This window comes from Typopeltis vanoorti, chromosome 13 (genome assembly GCF_054136105.1).
Source record: "Typopeltis vanoorti isolate ZY-2024b chromosome 13, IOZ_Tvanoo_1.0, whole genome shotgun sequence".
Lineage (NCBI taxonomy): Eukaryota > Metazoa > Arthropoda > Arachnida > Uropygi > Thelyphonidae > Typopeltis > Typopeltis vanoorti.
The window spans coordinates 18,074,456-18,086,440 of NC_143561.1; positions in this window are offsets into that span (position 1 = coordinate 18,074,456).

Sequence of the window (11,985 nt, forward strand, 5' to 3'; positions counted from 1 at the left end):
TCACATGGAAAACAGTATGTAAGCAAGTTTTTAAAAAGAATTAAAAGTTGAGCAGCTTTTACAGGAGAGTGTAGACTCGACTATAGAAACATTAAATATAAATAATAATAAATTACACAATAACTGCAGTAATTAACTTTAATGAAATGAAAGTACAGATATTTCATACTGAAACTAACAGCACATCAGTGTATAGAAACAAGCAAACAAAGGAACCGGATTACAAAGTACATACAGCAGTCAGTGGTTTACCATTTAAAAACCAATTTAAAAAAAAAAAAATTTTAAATATAGAAACATTATTCAAGAAAAAAGCAACAGTTTGAAAACATGAACCAAACTCTGAAGAAAACATTGACTCAACTAAGGAGATGTTTAATTATTAGAGGGCTACATATATATTTCCTCCTAACTTTTTTTACAGCTCCTTTCCCCAGGTCTGTGTATTTGGTGTTTCACTATGCTAGTTTCATGAAAACTAAGGTTTCCTTTTTATATATTCTATTAACAAAGTATATATAAACACACATAAAATAAATTTCTACTTAAAATTATATTGACCCTTTAACTCACACAGACATTCATGACATTAAAATATTTGATCTTCTGGCATTAAATATCTGCAAAGCTAGAAGTTAACATATTTAAGCCAGAGACTCAAACAGACATTCACAGAAAACTTCACAATCTTGCTCTGGAAAATCAAAACATAAGTTTCTCATCAATCCTTAAGTTCATTAAGGGAAAAGAGCAGCAACAAATTTTCTTGCACACAACCAGGCAAGAAAATAACTTATACTTGTGCATCCAACATATGCCTTGCTTCAAGCATATTCAGTTACAACTTAAAACAAGTACCAGAAACATTAACACTTTGTTATAAATACAGCTAACCAGCACTGAAACAGACAGCAGCTATATGGAACATTCCAGCATTTTCACTAGACAATTGTCAGTTCCACAAACAGAAAATGGCTTTCCATCCAGTCTTCACTCAAAAAAAAAAAAAATAAATAAATAATAAAACACACATACTGGCCACTGAATTAGAAACTTTTATTTTACATATAGACATACGACTGGCAATACAAATCCTCTTCAATTCTCTGCGCATGGTTCGGTGAGATATGGGTCTGGAACAGCTTTCATTAATTGCTTTGGTTAGTTGCTGCACAGAAGAATCGGTTTGTCCATACAAGCCTTATCAGATGATGACGACAATCTCATAGACTGTCTTAGAACCACAGTTACACCTCTCAGACAAGCAATGTGGGTTATTTTTCCACTGAAGTCAGCTCTGCTGTTTTCAAAATCGTGGCTCCAGCCAGACAGGCATTCACAAAAAGCCCTGTATCAAGTTACTTTGTTTTACCCATTGTGATCAACACTGTTCACAATTACTGACCAGCAGAATTCTTAAATAGTTGCCTAGAACATGTATTGACACACTTGACCAAGTACAGTAAAACACCGATTATCTGGGACTCAATTATCATGGTGCTCTATAGTACAGACAATTTTTTTTTTAATTCCCTATGTAAGCAAATTTGTAAAATAAATTAACAGAAGTTATTACTGCATATTTAAAATAACATTGTATCATTCGTGGACGTATAAAAAAAATAATGCTTCAAAGAAAATAAACATCACTGACTTTGTTCAGTTTTGTATTTACATACTACAAGGATGTTTATCTTATGTTTTCATAGAATTCTTTAATGTATTTAACCAGGGTCATATATACACTTTTCTCTGAGTTTGGCAGGGCCCAGGGCACTAGAATGCTTTGAGACCCCTTCCTCATTGTTTGAAGGCCCTAATTTTCGGGAGGATTCCCAGCTAGAGCCTTGTGTGCAGGTACAGTCCTGTATTTAATCCAATAAAATGAAATTTGGATTAACCGTGTTTTTCAATTATCCAGGCTCATGTCCCCCAATTACCACAGACGTTTTACTGCATTTTGCATGTCTGCCATAAGAGATGTTTGCACATATCTGCATATAGGTTTCAATTCAGTGGCCGGTATGTGTGCTTTTCTTTATTTCTTAAAAGAGAATTATTTTCAACTCCCTCTTATAGTCTTCTATCGGTTCTCTTTTCGTTTCTTTTTTTTTTTCTGTTTGCCTGTTCTGAGAGACAAACCTCCTATATATCCATAGGAGACCAGATAACTCACCTTTAGTTAAAAGAGGCCAGATAAAGGTTCCTCACATCTTCGATGGGAATCGAACCCAGGTCTTTCCACCAAAGGGCTTTGTCTATACTGACTGAACTATGGAGGCACATTTCAGTCGGTATGCTGTTGTGTAGGTGAAAAAACCTCCGCATTAGGCAACTGTGCTGGAAAATTCACATCAATTTGACCGTATGATAGCATTTTTTATTGATGTATGAAAGCTTTAAGAATGCATAGTACATCAGCGCTCATCTTAATTGGTCCAATGCAATTAATTATTATTGCGTAACACATCAAGGGAGGGCACCTAGTCTCCGCCAACCACAACTACTTCTATCATCTACACCAACGCCATCTACCACCGACCGCCACTACTAGTATTTTCACAATCGCAAACATCCATGTCCATGGCAATGGATTCAAACCCACAGCCTTTTGGCTGGAGAGCAGATATGTTAACCACTTGGCAATTGTAAGATAATTTTGAATACATCAATTAATTGCAACTGTATCTGCATAGAGTGGGGTACATGTTTGTTTCAGGATACATTAGAAAACAATGATGAAGGAGAATGCTAAATGTTGATATATTTGAATTACTCAAAGGTAAATACATAATAGTAAATTTGAAAGGGGAGTATGAGGCTCACCTCCTTCAGCTACAATCATACAATCCACAAAAGTTGTATGATTGACAAAAATATGGGCAAAAAAGTTGAAATTATTTATAGAAAATTATATAATTAAAAACTTGTCTGTATTGGTGTCCTAAACACATCAGTTCACACTTCACGCACACAAAACAGATGAAACTCAGAAAACCAAAATAGCAATTCATGATGAATGATAATGTTCAATTGGATTGGTTGAAACAATAACCAATCACAGACACTGATTTCTGGGTACTATTGTCTCAGAGCACACCCTGCCTCACCTTTTGGTTTAAAGCCACTGGAATGCTATGAATTTGACCTGCTGTGTCACCTGTATATCTATTCAAAGGGCTCAAAAGTGTCCGTATTTGTGACAGAATGCCAGGCTATTAACGCGAATGCGATGCAATGTTTACGTGTCAAAAAGTGTCCTCTTCATAAAGCATTAGTTTGTGTTTAATTTTAGGATTCATGTGGAATCCAGGAAACAATCAGGGGAGTCTAATAGGAATAAATGCAAAAATATATAATATAATAATGGTGATATTGCTGTTTCGTTGATGTGCACTGCACACCTAGCAACCCTGAATCTATGCCCATGACATATATATATATATATATATATATATATATATATATACACACATATACACACACACACACACACACTTTGTAGGGTACTATGAAGAATAATATGTAAAAACTGCCATTCATCAGTCAACACATTGAATGTGGAGTTCAGGGCATGAACTGGAACATGAATCTGCATAAGAATATCAAAACCAAAGCTCACAACATAGGTTTCCATGGTAGGACTGCAATATGCAAGCTCCATATTACCTGAACTAACATACAGCATCATCTTCAGCTTTGGAAAGAGTGCAAACAGCAGGACGTGCAATCTGGGGAAAGCTGTGTTATGCAGCGATGAATCACGCTCCATCCTCTACCAAGCAGATGGATTGGTATGGCAGATGCCTGGTGAACGTCTCTTACCAGAGTGCATAACCCCAACTATGAAATTCAGAGGTGCCAGTGTGATGGTATCATCCTTTATTTCCTGGTTTGGCTTCGGACCTCTGGGTTGCTACGAATATTGAACAAGAGGTATCTGTACATGCTGAACAATGCAATTCATCCTATTTTGTGGCATTTCTACAGAACTGACCACTCTCTTTCAGCAAGAAATGCACCATATCAAAGTTGTTACTGTAACTGCATAGTTTGTGGACATGATCGTCACCACAACTGGCTGGCCTCCACAGAGGCCTGATCTTAACCCTATTAAATATCTGTATCTGTACGATGAACTAGAGCATCAGGTGAGGTCAAGAGACATCCTCCCCACAATAGTCTAGAACCTCATTACATGCCTATAGGAAGTGGTCCAAAATTCCCATTGATCACTATCGTGCGCTTGTGGAAAGTATACCCCATAGGATTGCTGCAGTCATTACAGCAAAAGGAGGTGTTACATCTTATTAAGGTCAGCACCATGACTGTTTGTTCTCTACACTATGGTGTCCATTGACTTCTTTCCAAGCAGTATATGTATATCTTGCTGGTGAACAAGAAACTGTTTCCACTGATAATATAACAAGGAAGTATGGTTAGGATTAACTGCCTCGCTAGCCAACTACTAATAGCGAAACTACAAGCACTGCTGCTACATTATTTTTAAAGTAAAATATCGTTTTATCAACGTAATATATTCTATACATCGTTCATTTCATTTTCAATTACCTTAACCAAAAATATTTTCGTAAACAAAATTATGTGAAGATATTTAAATAACAGAGGCATGTGGTGAGAATGTCCGAAAGAATAGAAAAATAGGAACACATAGTGGACACAAGTTCTGGAAAAGAGGAAAGCATGAAAAAATTTCCTAAACAAGTTAGCAGATACCATAAAAGAATAGAAAAAAATATGTGGGAAAAGCTGTGTGTAAAACCAGCTAAACAAAAGTCATGAGGAGACTTCAGTAAGAATATTGAAGAAGCTCTTAAAAATGGAGGAAAGAGTATTATAAATGGAATCAAAAATAATGTGACATGAAAACTGAAAAAAATAATATAGATACCTGGAGTAATTACTTTGAAATACTGATAAATTAAACAAGTAGTGAAAGAACAGTAGTAAGAAATATTCAAGATGAATGCAGAGAGTAGTACATATCAATACTTGAATTTAAAAAAAAAAAACTTCAAATGTGGAAAGGCAGCTGAAATAGTGATATTCAACTAGAAATGAGTGAATATGAGTTTTGCAGTGGCTACACTGCATAATTCAAAAGGCCTGAAAGGAGGTCAAATTCCAGATGATCTCTCATAGTTTCCATCTAAAAAACAAAAGGGAATAAAGCTGGATGTGAGAATTACAAAGGAATTTCATAGTAAGTGTTCCTGGTAAGATTTATACAACATACTTGAGAAGAGCAAGCTGGGTTCAATCTAGAGGTTGTGAATTTCAGATTTTCATTCTATGACAAGAAGTTGAAAAATCATGAGAATATAAGAATGGTTACTTAAGTTTTCTATATCTGGAAAACTTTTCAAAAAGCTACAGCAGTATGGAGTAAATAGGAGATTATACATAGAACATTAAACAATGCATAGTTTATATTTAAGCCGTCAGCATTGAAGGAAATACAGGAAGATAGTTTGATGTATAAGACAACGGTACACACTATCTCCACTCTTCTTCATTATCAATATGGATTATGAGATTTTGGCTCAAACCTGATATTAGAAGCAGAAATATCAACTTAGCTTTTTGCAGATGATATTGTATGCTTAAAAAAATCAGTGCATGCCTCCAGGCTTTAGTAAATGGAATAACAGCTGTAACAAATTTAGCATGAATATCAGAAATAAAAAGATGAAAACTATAAAAATAAGTAGGAACACAGAAAACTTCAACTAGTATCAATGGAGAACCTATAGAACAAGTAAAATATTGTAGCTATTTAGGCAGATGGCAAATTAAATATGGAAATAAATAATGGCATGACAAAGCTAGTATGGTGGGGAGAAAAAATAAATAAATTTATTATTATGCAATATCAACATGGAGTCTGGAAACTCATCATGAGAGAACCACACTAACGTTTATGCATGCAAACACATGCCTCTAAACTCATTCACTGTCAGGACACTCAACAATTCTGGCAATCCATTCCACTCATTTACCACCTCCATGCAAAAAAAAAATATATAATAGTCCACACACCATTACTAAACACACTCATCCATGAATGACCCCTAGTTCTGTGACTATGTCATATATATATATATATATATATATATATATACACTGAAAAATTTCCTTCCCATCAATTTTATAAACTCCACTATCCTCTCTTTCCCACCTATCAACAAAACCTGGTTACCTGTACACCTTTAACCTATCCTCACAAGGAGTGTTCCACACCTGTCACTATTCTCTGAATCCTCTCTACCGCCTCTTGATCCCAAGAAACCCTGGTGGCCAAATCTATGCACAGTAGTCAAGATTGATCAAATCATAGCATTATAAAGATGGATAATAACTTCCTTACATTTATTGTTAGTGTTTTTCAACATCCAAGCAATTCTTTGAGCCATTTTACCAACTTTTGGAACATGCCTCCAAATTTCAAATCTCTGTCCACCATTAACCCCAAAAGTACCTAGTCTCATTACTTTCCTGTAATCCAATACCATCAATATAATACCCAGTATATAACATTTTCAATCCTAAGTGTATAATCGTACATTTTGTCACATTAAAATGACGATTATCCTTTGTCCACAATGCCAATTTATTAAAACCACCCTGTAGGATATCTATATCACCTTTATCAACTATAAGCTAAATCTCCACCTGGATAATACACCTTTGCAAAATGATCACCTGGCAACTCAACAATTTCTTTTGTCTCTGTCACCTTCCTACCATCAGCATTGATTAAAGTCAATCCTACCATAATCATTTTCTTCTTACTTGCTACATAATGAAAACTCCTGGCTTTCCTTACTATATAGCTTGCACTTTGTACTGCTAATGAGCATGCTATCACATTTTTCTTTATATTCCTTCCAGTTTTTTTTTTTTTTCAGCTCTTTCTTTATATCCTTACTCACTCCCCACTTTATTTATTCTCCTGGGTATTTAAGTGTGATACCACTTGTCTCAAACAAGTCCTGACCCACTTACCATGCACTGCTCCAAGATGCCTCCTAAGTCTGTCATAACTACCAACTTTATAGTTCAACATAAATAAACCCTTTCTTGACAGACAATTCCACATTCAGCAACTTCACAGAACAAGACTGGAGGCATTCTACCTTGGTTATGGATATATTTTCGATGCTATTACCAGATCTAGCACTCTCATTATCCCTTAGCAACGGTATAAATTCCAATTCCATGTTTCTGTGTTCTCTCTTTCCTCTCTCCAATCTATGTCCCATAATTGTTTGTCCTGCACTCATTGTGCTAATCTGCTGTACATGGTATATTCCTGTGGACCCTCTGGTCTATAGCAGCAACCAATAATTTATTTTGGCCAGAAAACCCCAAATGAACCATCTTCCCCAGACTTAAAATCATTTTTAATTTCGGTGATTGTTCTTCAGCCATTATCAATACCCCCACCTTTCATCATATTCTATTCTCCCTGAGAACAGATTACCCTTTACATTCTATTTCTTTGATCTTATCGTTTTCTGTCAACGAAGTGTCACTCTGATGCCTATAATTTTAGGCCTTCTTGTATATCCTTAATACCCCTTTATATTGAATAAGAAATTAGCCAAAACACTAAACTAGCAGTATACAAGAACTGTGTTCAAACTATTTTTTTTTTTTTTTTTTTTTTTTTTTTTTATTTCATGACATCAAAAGTCATATTGCACCAGGCAGTTTACAGCAGTACATACTGTAAATGGTTAGTAGGACAATCACAAACATCTGTGCCCTTAACAGAATTTGAACCCATAGTATCTTGGCTGGAGTGTGGATATGCTAACCACTCAGCCAACCAGGCTGGCATGGATTTGATAGTTGGTCAGAAAGCATGTAAAAAATTAGGAGAGCGAACAGATGGCATCAATTTCCTGAATCATATTAAAAATGAAAATATTAAGATGGAACTTTACATTGTTAGCATTCAAGAATGTGTGAGGAAAGGGCAAAACAGGTGTTCAATGCCATGATAGCAGAAAAAAGACCTAGAGAGTAGATTGATTCAGTTAGAAGTGTTCTAGAAGGCCAAAATATTACATATATTTGGAGTGCTGACAACTGATAGATTATTAATGATGTAAACTTAATCATGTAATAGTTCCCTGTACACACCTACTTGGGGGTATATATCAAATTTGATGACAGTGACTGCAGTGTATAATTCAGAAGACATAATTCATTGGCAAAAGTCACTGTACCTTTTAGTATGCTGAAAGGACATAAAACTGAATGTGAAAATTATAGAAGGAATTTTCATATTGAGTGTTCCAGGTAAGATTTATGTAAACATACTTGAGAAAAAGCTAAGAAATATTATAGAGAAACTTGGAAAAGAACAAGCTGGGTTTAGGCCAAATAAGAGTTTGTCAAGATCAGATTTTCACTTAAGTACCTTGGAAGACCAAAATATAAGATGACAATATACTAGAGTTCTGACAGATAAGAGACTAATTTGGCAGAATGTGGGTAGGAAGTTAGTAATAATATAAACTCACTGGAGAAATTATATGAATGTTACAAGGCTCTGTACTCAATTGTGTAGATGTCGAAAAAGCCTATGGCAAAGTACCAAGAGAAAAGCTTTTCAAAATGTTACAATTATACAATTGTATGGCATTATATCAAAAAATCAGCAGTTGGAAAATGGTTTGATGCTAAATCAGGTATAATTATACCTATATGGATACAATTATCAACAAAACTAGCATTAAACTCAATACCAGAATTGGAGATGTTAATCTCAGCACTTTATGCAGATGATGTTATACCCCTAAAATTCAATAAAAGTTGTAGAATTCCTTAGGCAGAAAAAATGTTATAGGTTCCATTCAGGATGGAGCCTAAAGAACAAATAAAACATTTCAGCTATTTATACACAATTTTGGTGAAGATTAATTATGGAAATAGACAAGAATAAACAAAGCTGGTATGGTGGTGAGTCAACTGGATAAATTTATAAGAAAAATAGGCATTAACCTAGAAATATATACAATTCAAACCAATTTTAACTTTTGAATTAGAGGTGGATTAGTATTAAAATAGTTGATCAAAGACTTAGACCACAGATATAAAATCATATCAAAAAACATTTCAAGTATCTTGACATTAGCAACATTCATGAGTTGTGAGAGCAGAATTAATCTCAGGTATGATGGTCACTTAAACAATAGGAGAGGAAAGATGAAATGGCTTAAATTACCATTTTGTCTCAATGTATTAGTTTCCAACCTTTCATGAGTAATTCACATGTAAAAAATGTATTAGTATTTTGAAACATTGTGTGATGAAATTCATTCTTTGAATACATTTTTATTGCTGCTGCTATTAGCATTTGAAAATGTCAGAAATATGCATCTTTAAGAAAAACCAAGAGAATAAAAGGGGTGGAAAATTAAACTGAACAAAGAGTAGTCATGCATTAAACACAGTACAATGATATAAATGAAGCTTCCTTTATTTAATCTGGGTGATTATCTAAACAAGAATTTATCAAAAAAAAAAAAAAAGAATTGGCATTGTTGCATATTTATAAAGCCACTACAGTATTTCAGAAAACTTCCTTGTAAATAAATATCCAATCCATTAAAATGAATGTATGCAACTTAGAAATAAATAAAATAACTCTGGATATTCTTAAATGTAAAAATTTCTCTTCTTTGATATAATAGTTTTTAATTAAAATACTGAAAGTTGTCATTATGAATTTTGTCAATTCATTTTAATTACAAAATAAAGTTAAATTTTTAAAAAATGTGTTCTTTATGTAGCTTAATTTTGCTTCATATAATACAGCATACAGTATAGTAAATTCTTCACAAAATATAAAATTCCTCGCTTGATTCTAAAAAAAAATTTTCTATACATTTCATTTTTAAATTTCATTTCATTATTAGATATTTGCAAGTGAGAAAAATTACTACCATTATAAACAAAAATTGTTATATTCTTCTGTTAAGATAAATTCCATTCAAACCAGAACTGTGGAAAACAGTACCACCATCTTTTACTTTAAATAAAAACCCCAAAGGGAATACAATGAAAATCAGCCAAACTTCAAAATGTAGAGAAACATGCTTATTATTCTGTGTTATTCCTTTTAACTCTTGTGATGGTAAATTTTTCCATATTTTCATTACTTTTATAGTTAGTGTAAAGTTTTATTAACATGGTAGGCTAATTAAGTTAATACCACAGTTAAGTTAACAGTAAAGACAAGGTGTTTGTGGTAGCAATCAACCTATAATGCATAACATGTCAGTGTAATGATTTGTGGATTGAGGCACACTGATTATGTTATTATGTGAAATCTTCTTTCTTGCAAAGAGCCTTGAAGTAAGTGTAAGGCCTTGATGACTTTTTAGTCTCTGATATCAATAAAATGTCCATTTGCCTTCAGTCACCCCACATGTCACTTAAGTCCAAAGAGAAAAATGCCACTAAAATACAAAGTATTTTAGTGGCATTTTTCTTAAAACTGGAGCAACCTTGTAAAACTATAAGGTTGCTCCAGTTTTACTAATAGTTTGCTGTAGATTTTATTAGTTAAACTGAAATCACATTCATAGTATTTGAGCTCTCTTTTTCTGTGGAGCAGGTTTGTGGTGTACTATTATATCAACAGAGAAATCGTAGTTGTAATTATTAGCTTATATCTTTCTATTCAAATGGCTAATCTTTCTCCAACTTTCAGTGCACATGTTGCTTCATTGCTATGTTCACAACTATCTATTATTTAAACACCCATAAACAATATGAACCTTCAAAAAGGTCTAGGCAATGAAGGTCAATTTTGTTCAGTGTGTATCTGACATATTGGATTCTCTCTCTGAGTAAGGCTAAAGAAGTTTTGCAATAAATCCATTTTGCTTTTTTTGATTTTATATGCTCTTTAACAATTAAGAACTTAGGAATGATAGAATACTGTCTGCATCTTTTTAGGAAAGTTAGATGGTTAAGCAATTTTGCCTTTTTGCATTTAATTTTTTCTAAACAACGTACCTTGTGTTTTTTTTATATCCATCTAGATTGTTCTTTTGATAGTTAATATTTGGTCCTTTTTTTACTAAATATGATACATTATATTAGATTCACTGGACCACGATTTTGATAAACATATATACATAATCGTGACAAGTTTCGCCAGCTAGGATCTGTCTGCTTTTTCAAGATGAGAAAGGTTATACTAACATTAAATGATAACATTGAAAAACTGCTAACATTGTAACGACCTAAAAAACATTTAAACAAATTGAAGAGCATGCGTGACATCAAGAGCATAAAGCGTGGAGACTTAGTCATTGTTATTAAACCGTGTTTTATAATTTTTCACTTAATTGAGTTCTGCTAAACATAATGAATTATTAAGTTTTTCCAAATGTCTATTAATATTATGCCTTGGTTTCTATTGAGGTTGTCTCCTGTTTGGAGTACCACTGCAGCTTCTTTAAAGATCCTACATCTGAAATCTTCTTCAATGCATGGCATGGAGTTCTGCAAATACGCAGGAGTTTACAGCATTTGACTTATATAGGCCAAACTTCAAGAAGCATAGAAATCCAACAAGTTCCTTTAGAAAAAGAACATGGAGATGTAAATAATAACAGAACAGACACCTCAGGATTAGCACATCATTTCTCAATTTCAAACCATTCCATAGATTGGAACAACAGCTCCATGCTATACACTGAAGAAGATTTCAGATGTAGAATCTTTAAAGAAGCTGCAGTGGTACTCCAGACAGGAGACAACCTCAATAGAAACCAAGGCATAATATTAAAAGACATTTGGAAAAACTTAATAAATTCATTATGTTTAGCAGAATTCAATTACGCGAAAAATTATAAAACACGGTTTAATAACAATGACTAAGTCTCCACGCTTTATGCTCTTGATGTCACGCATGCTCTTCAATTTGTTTAAATGTTTTTT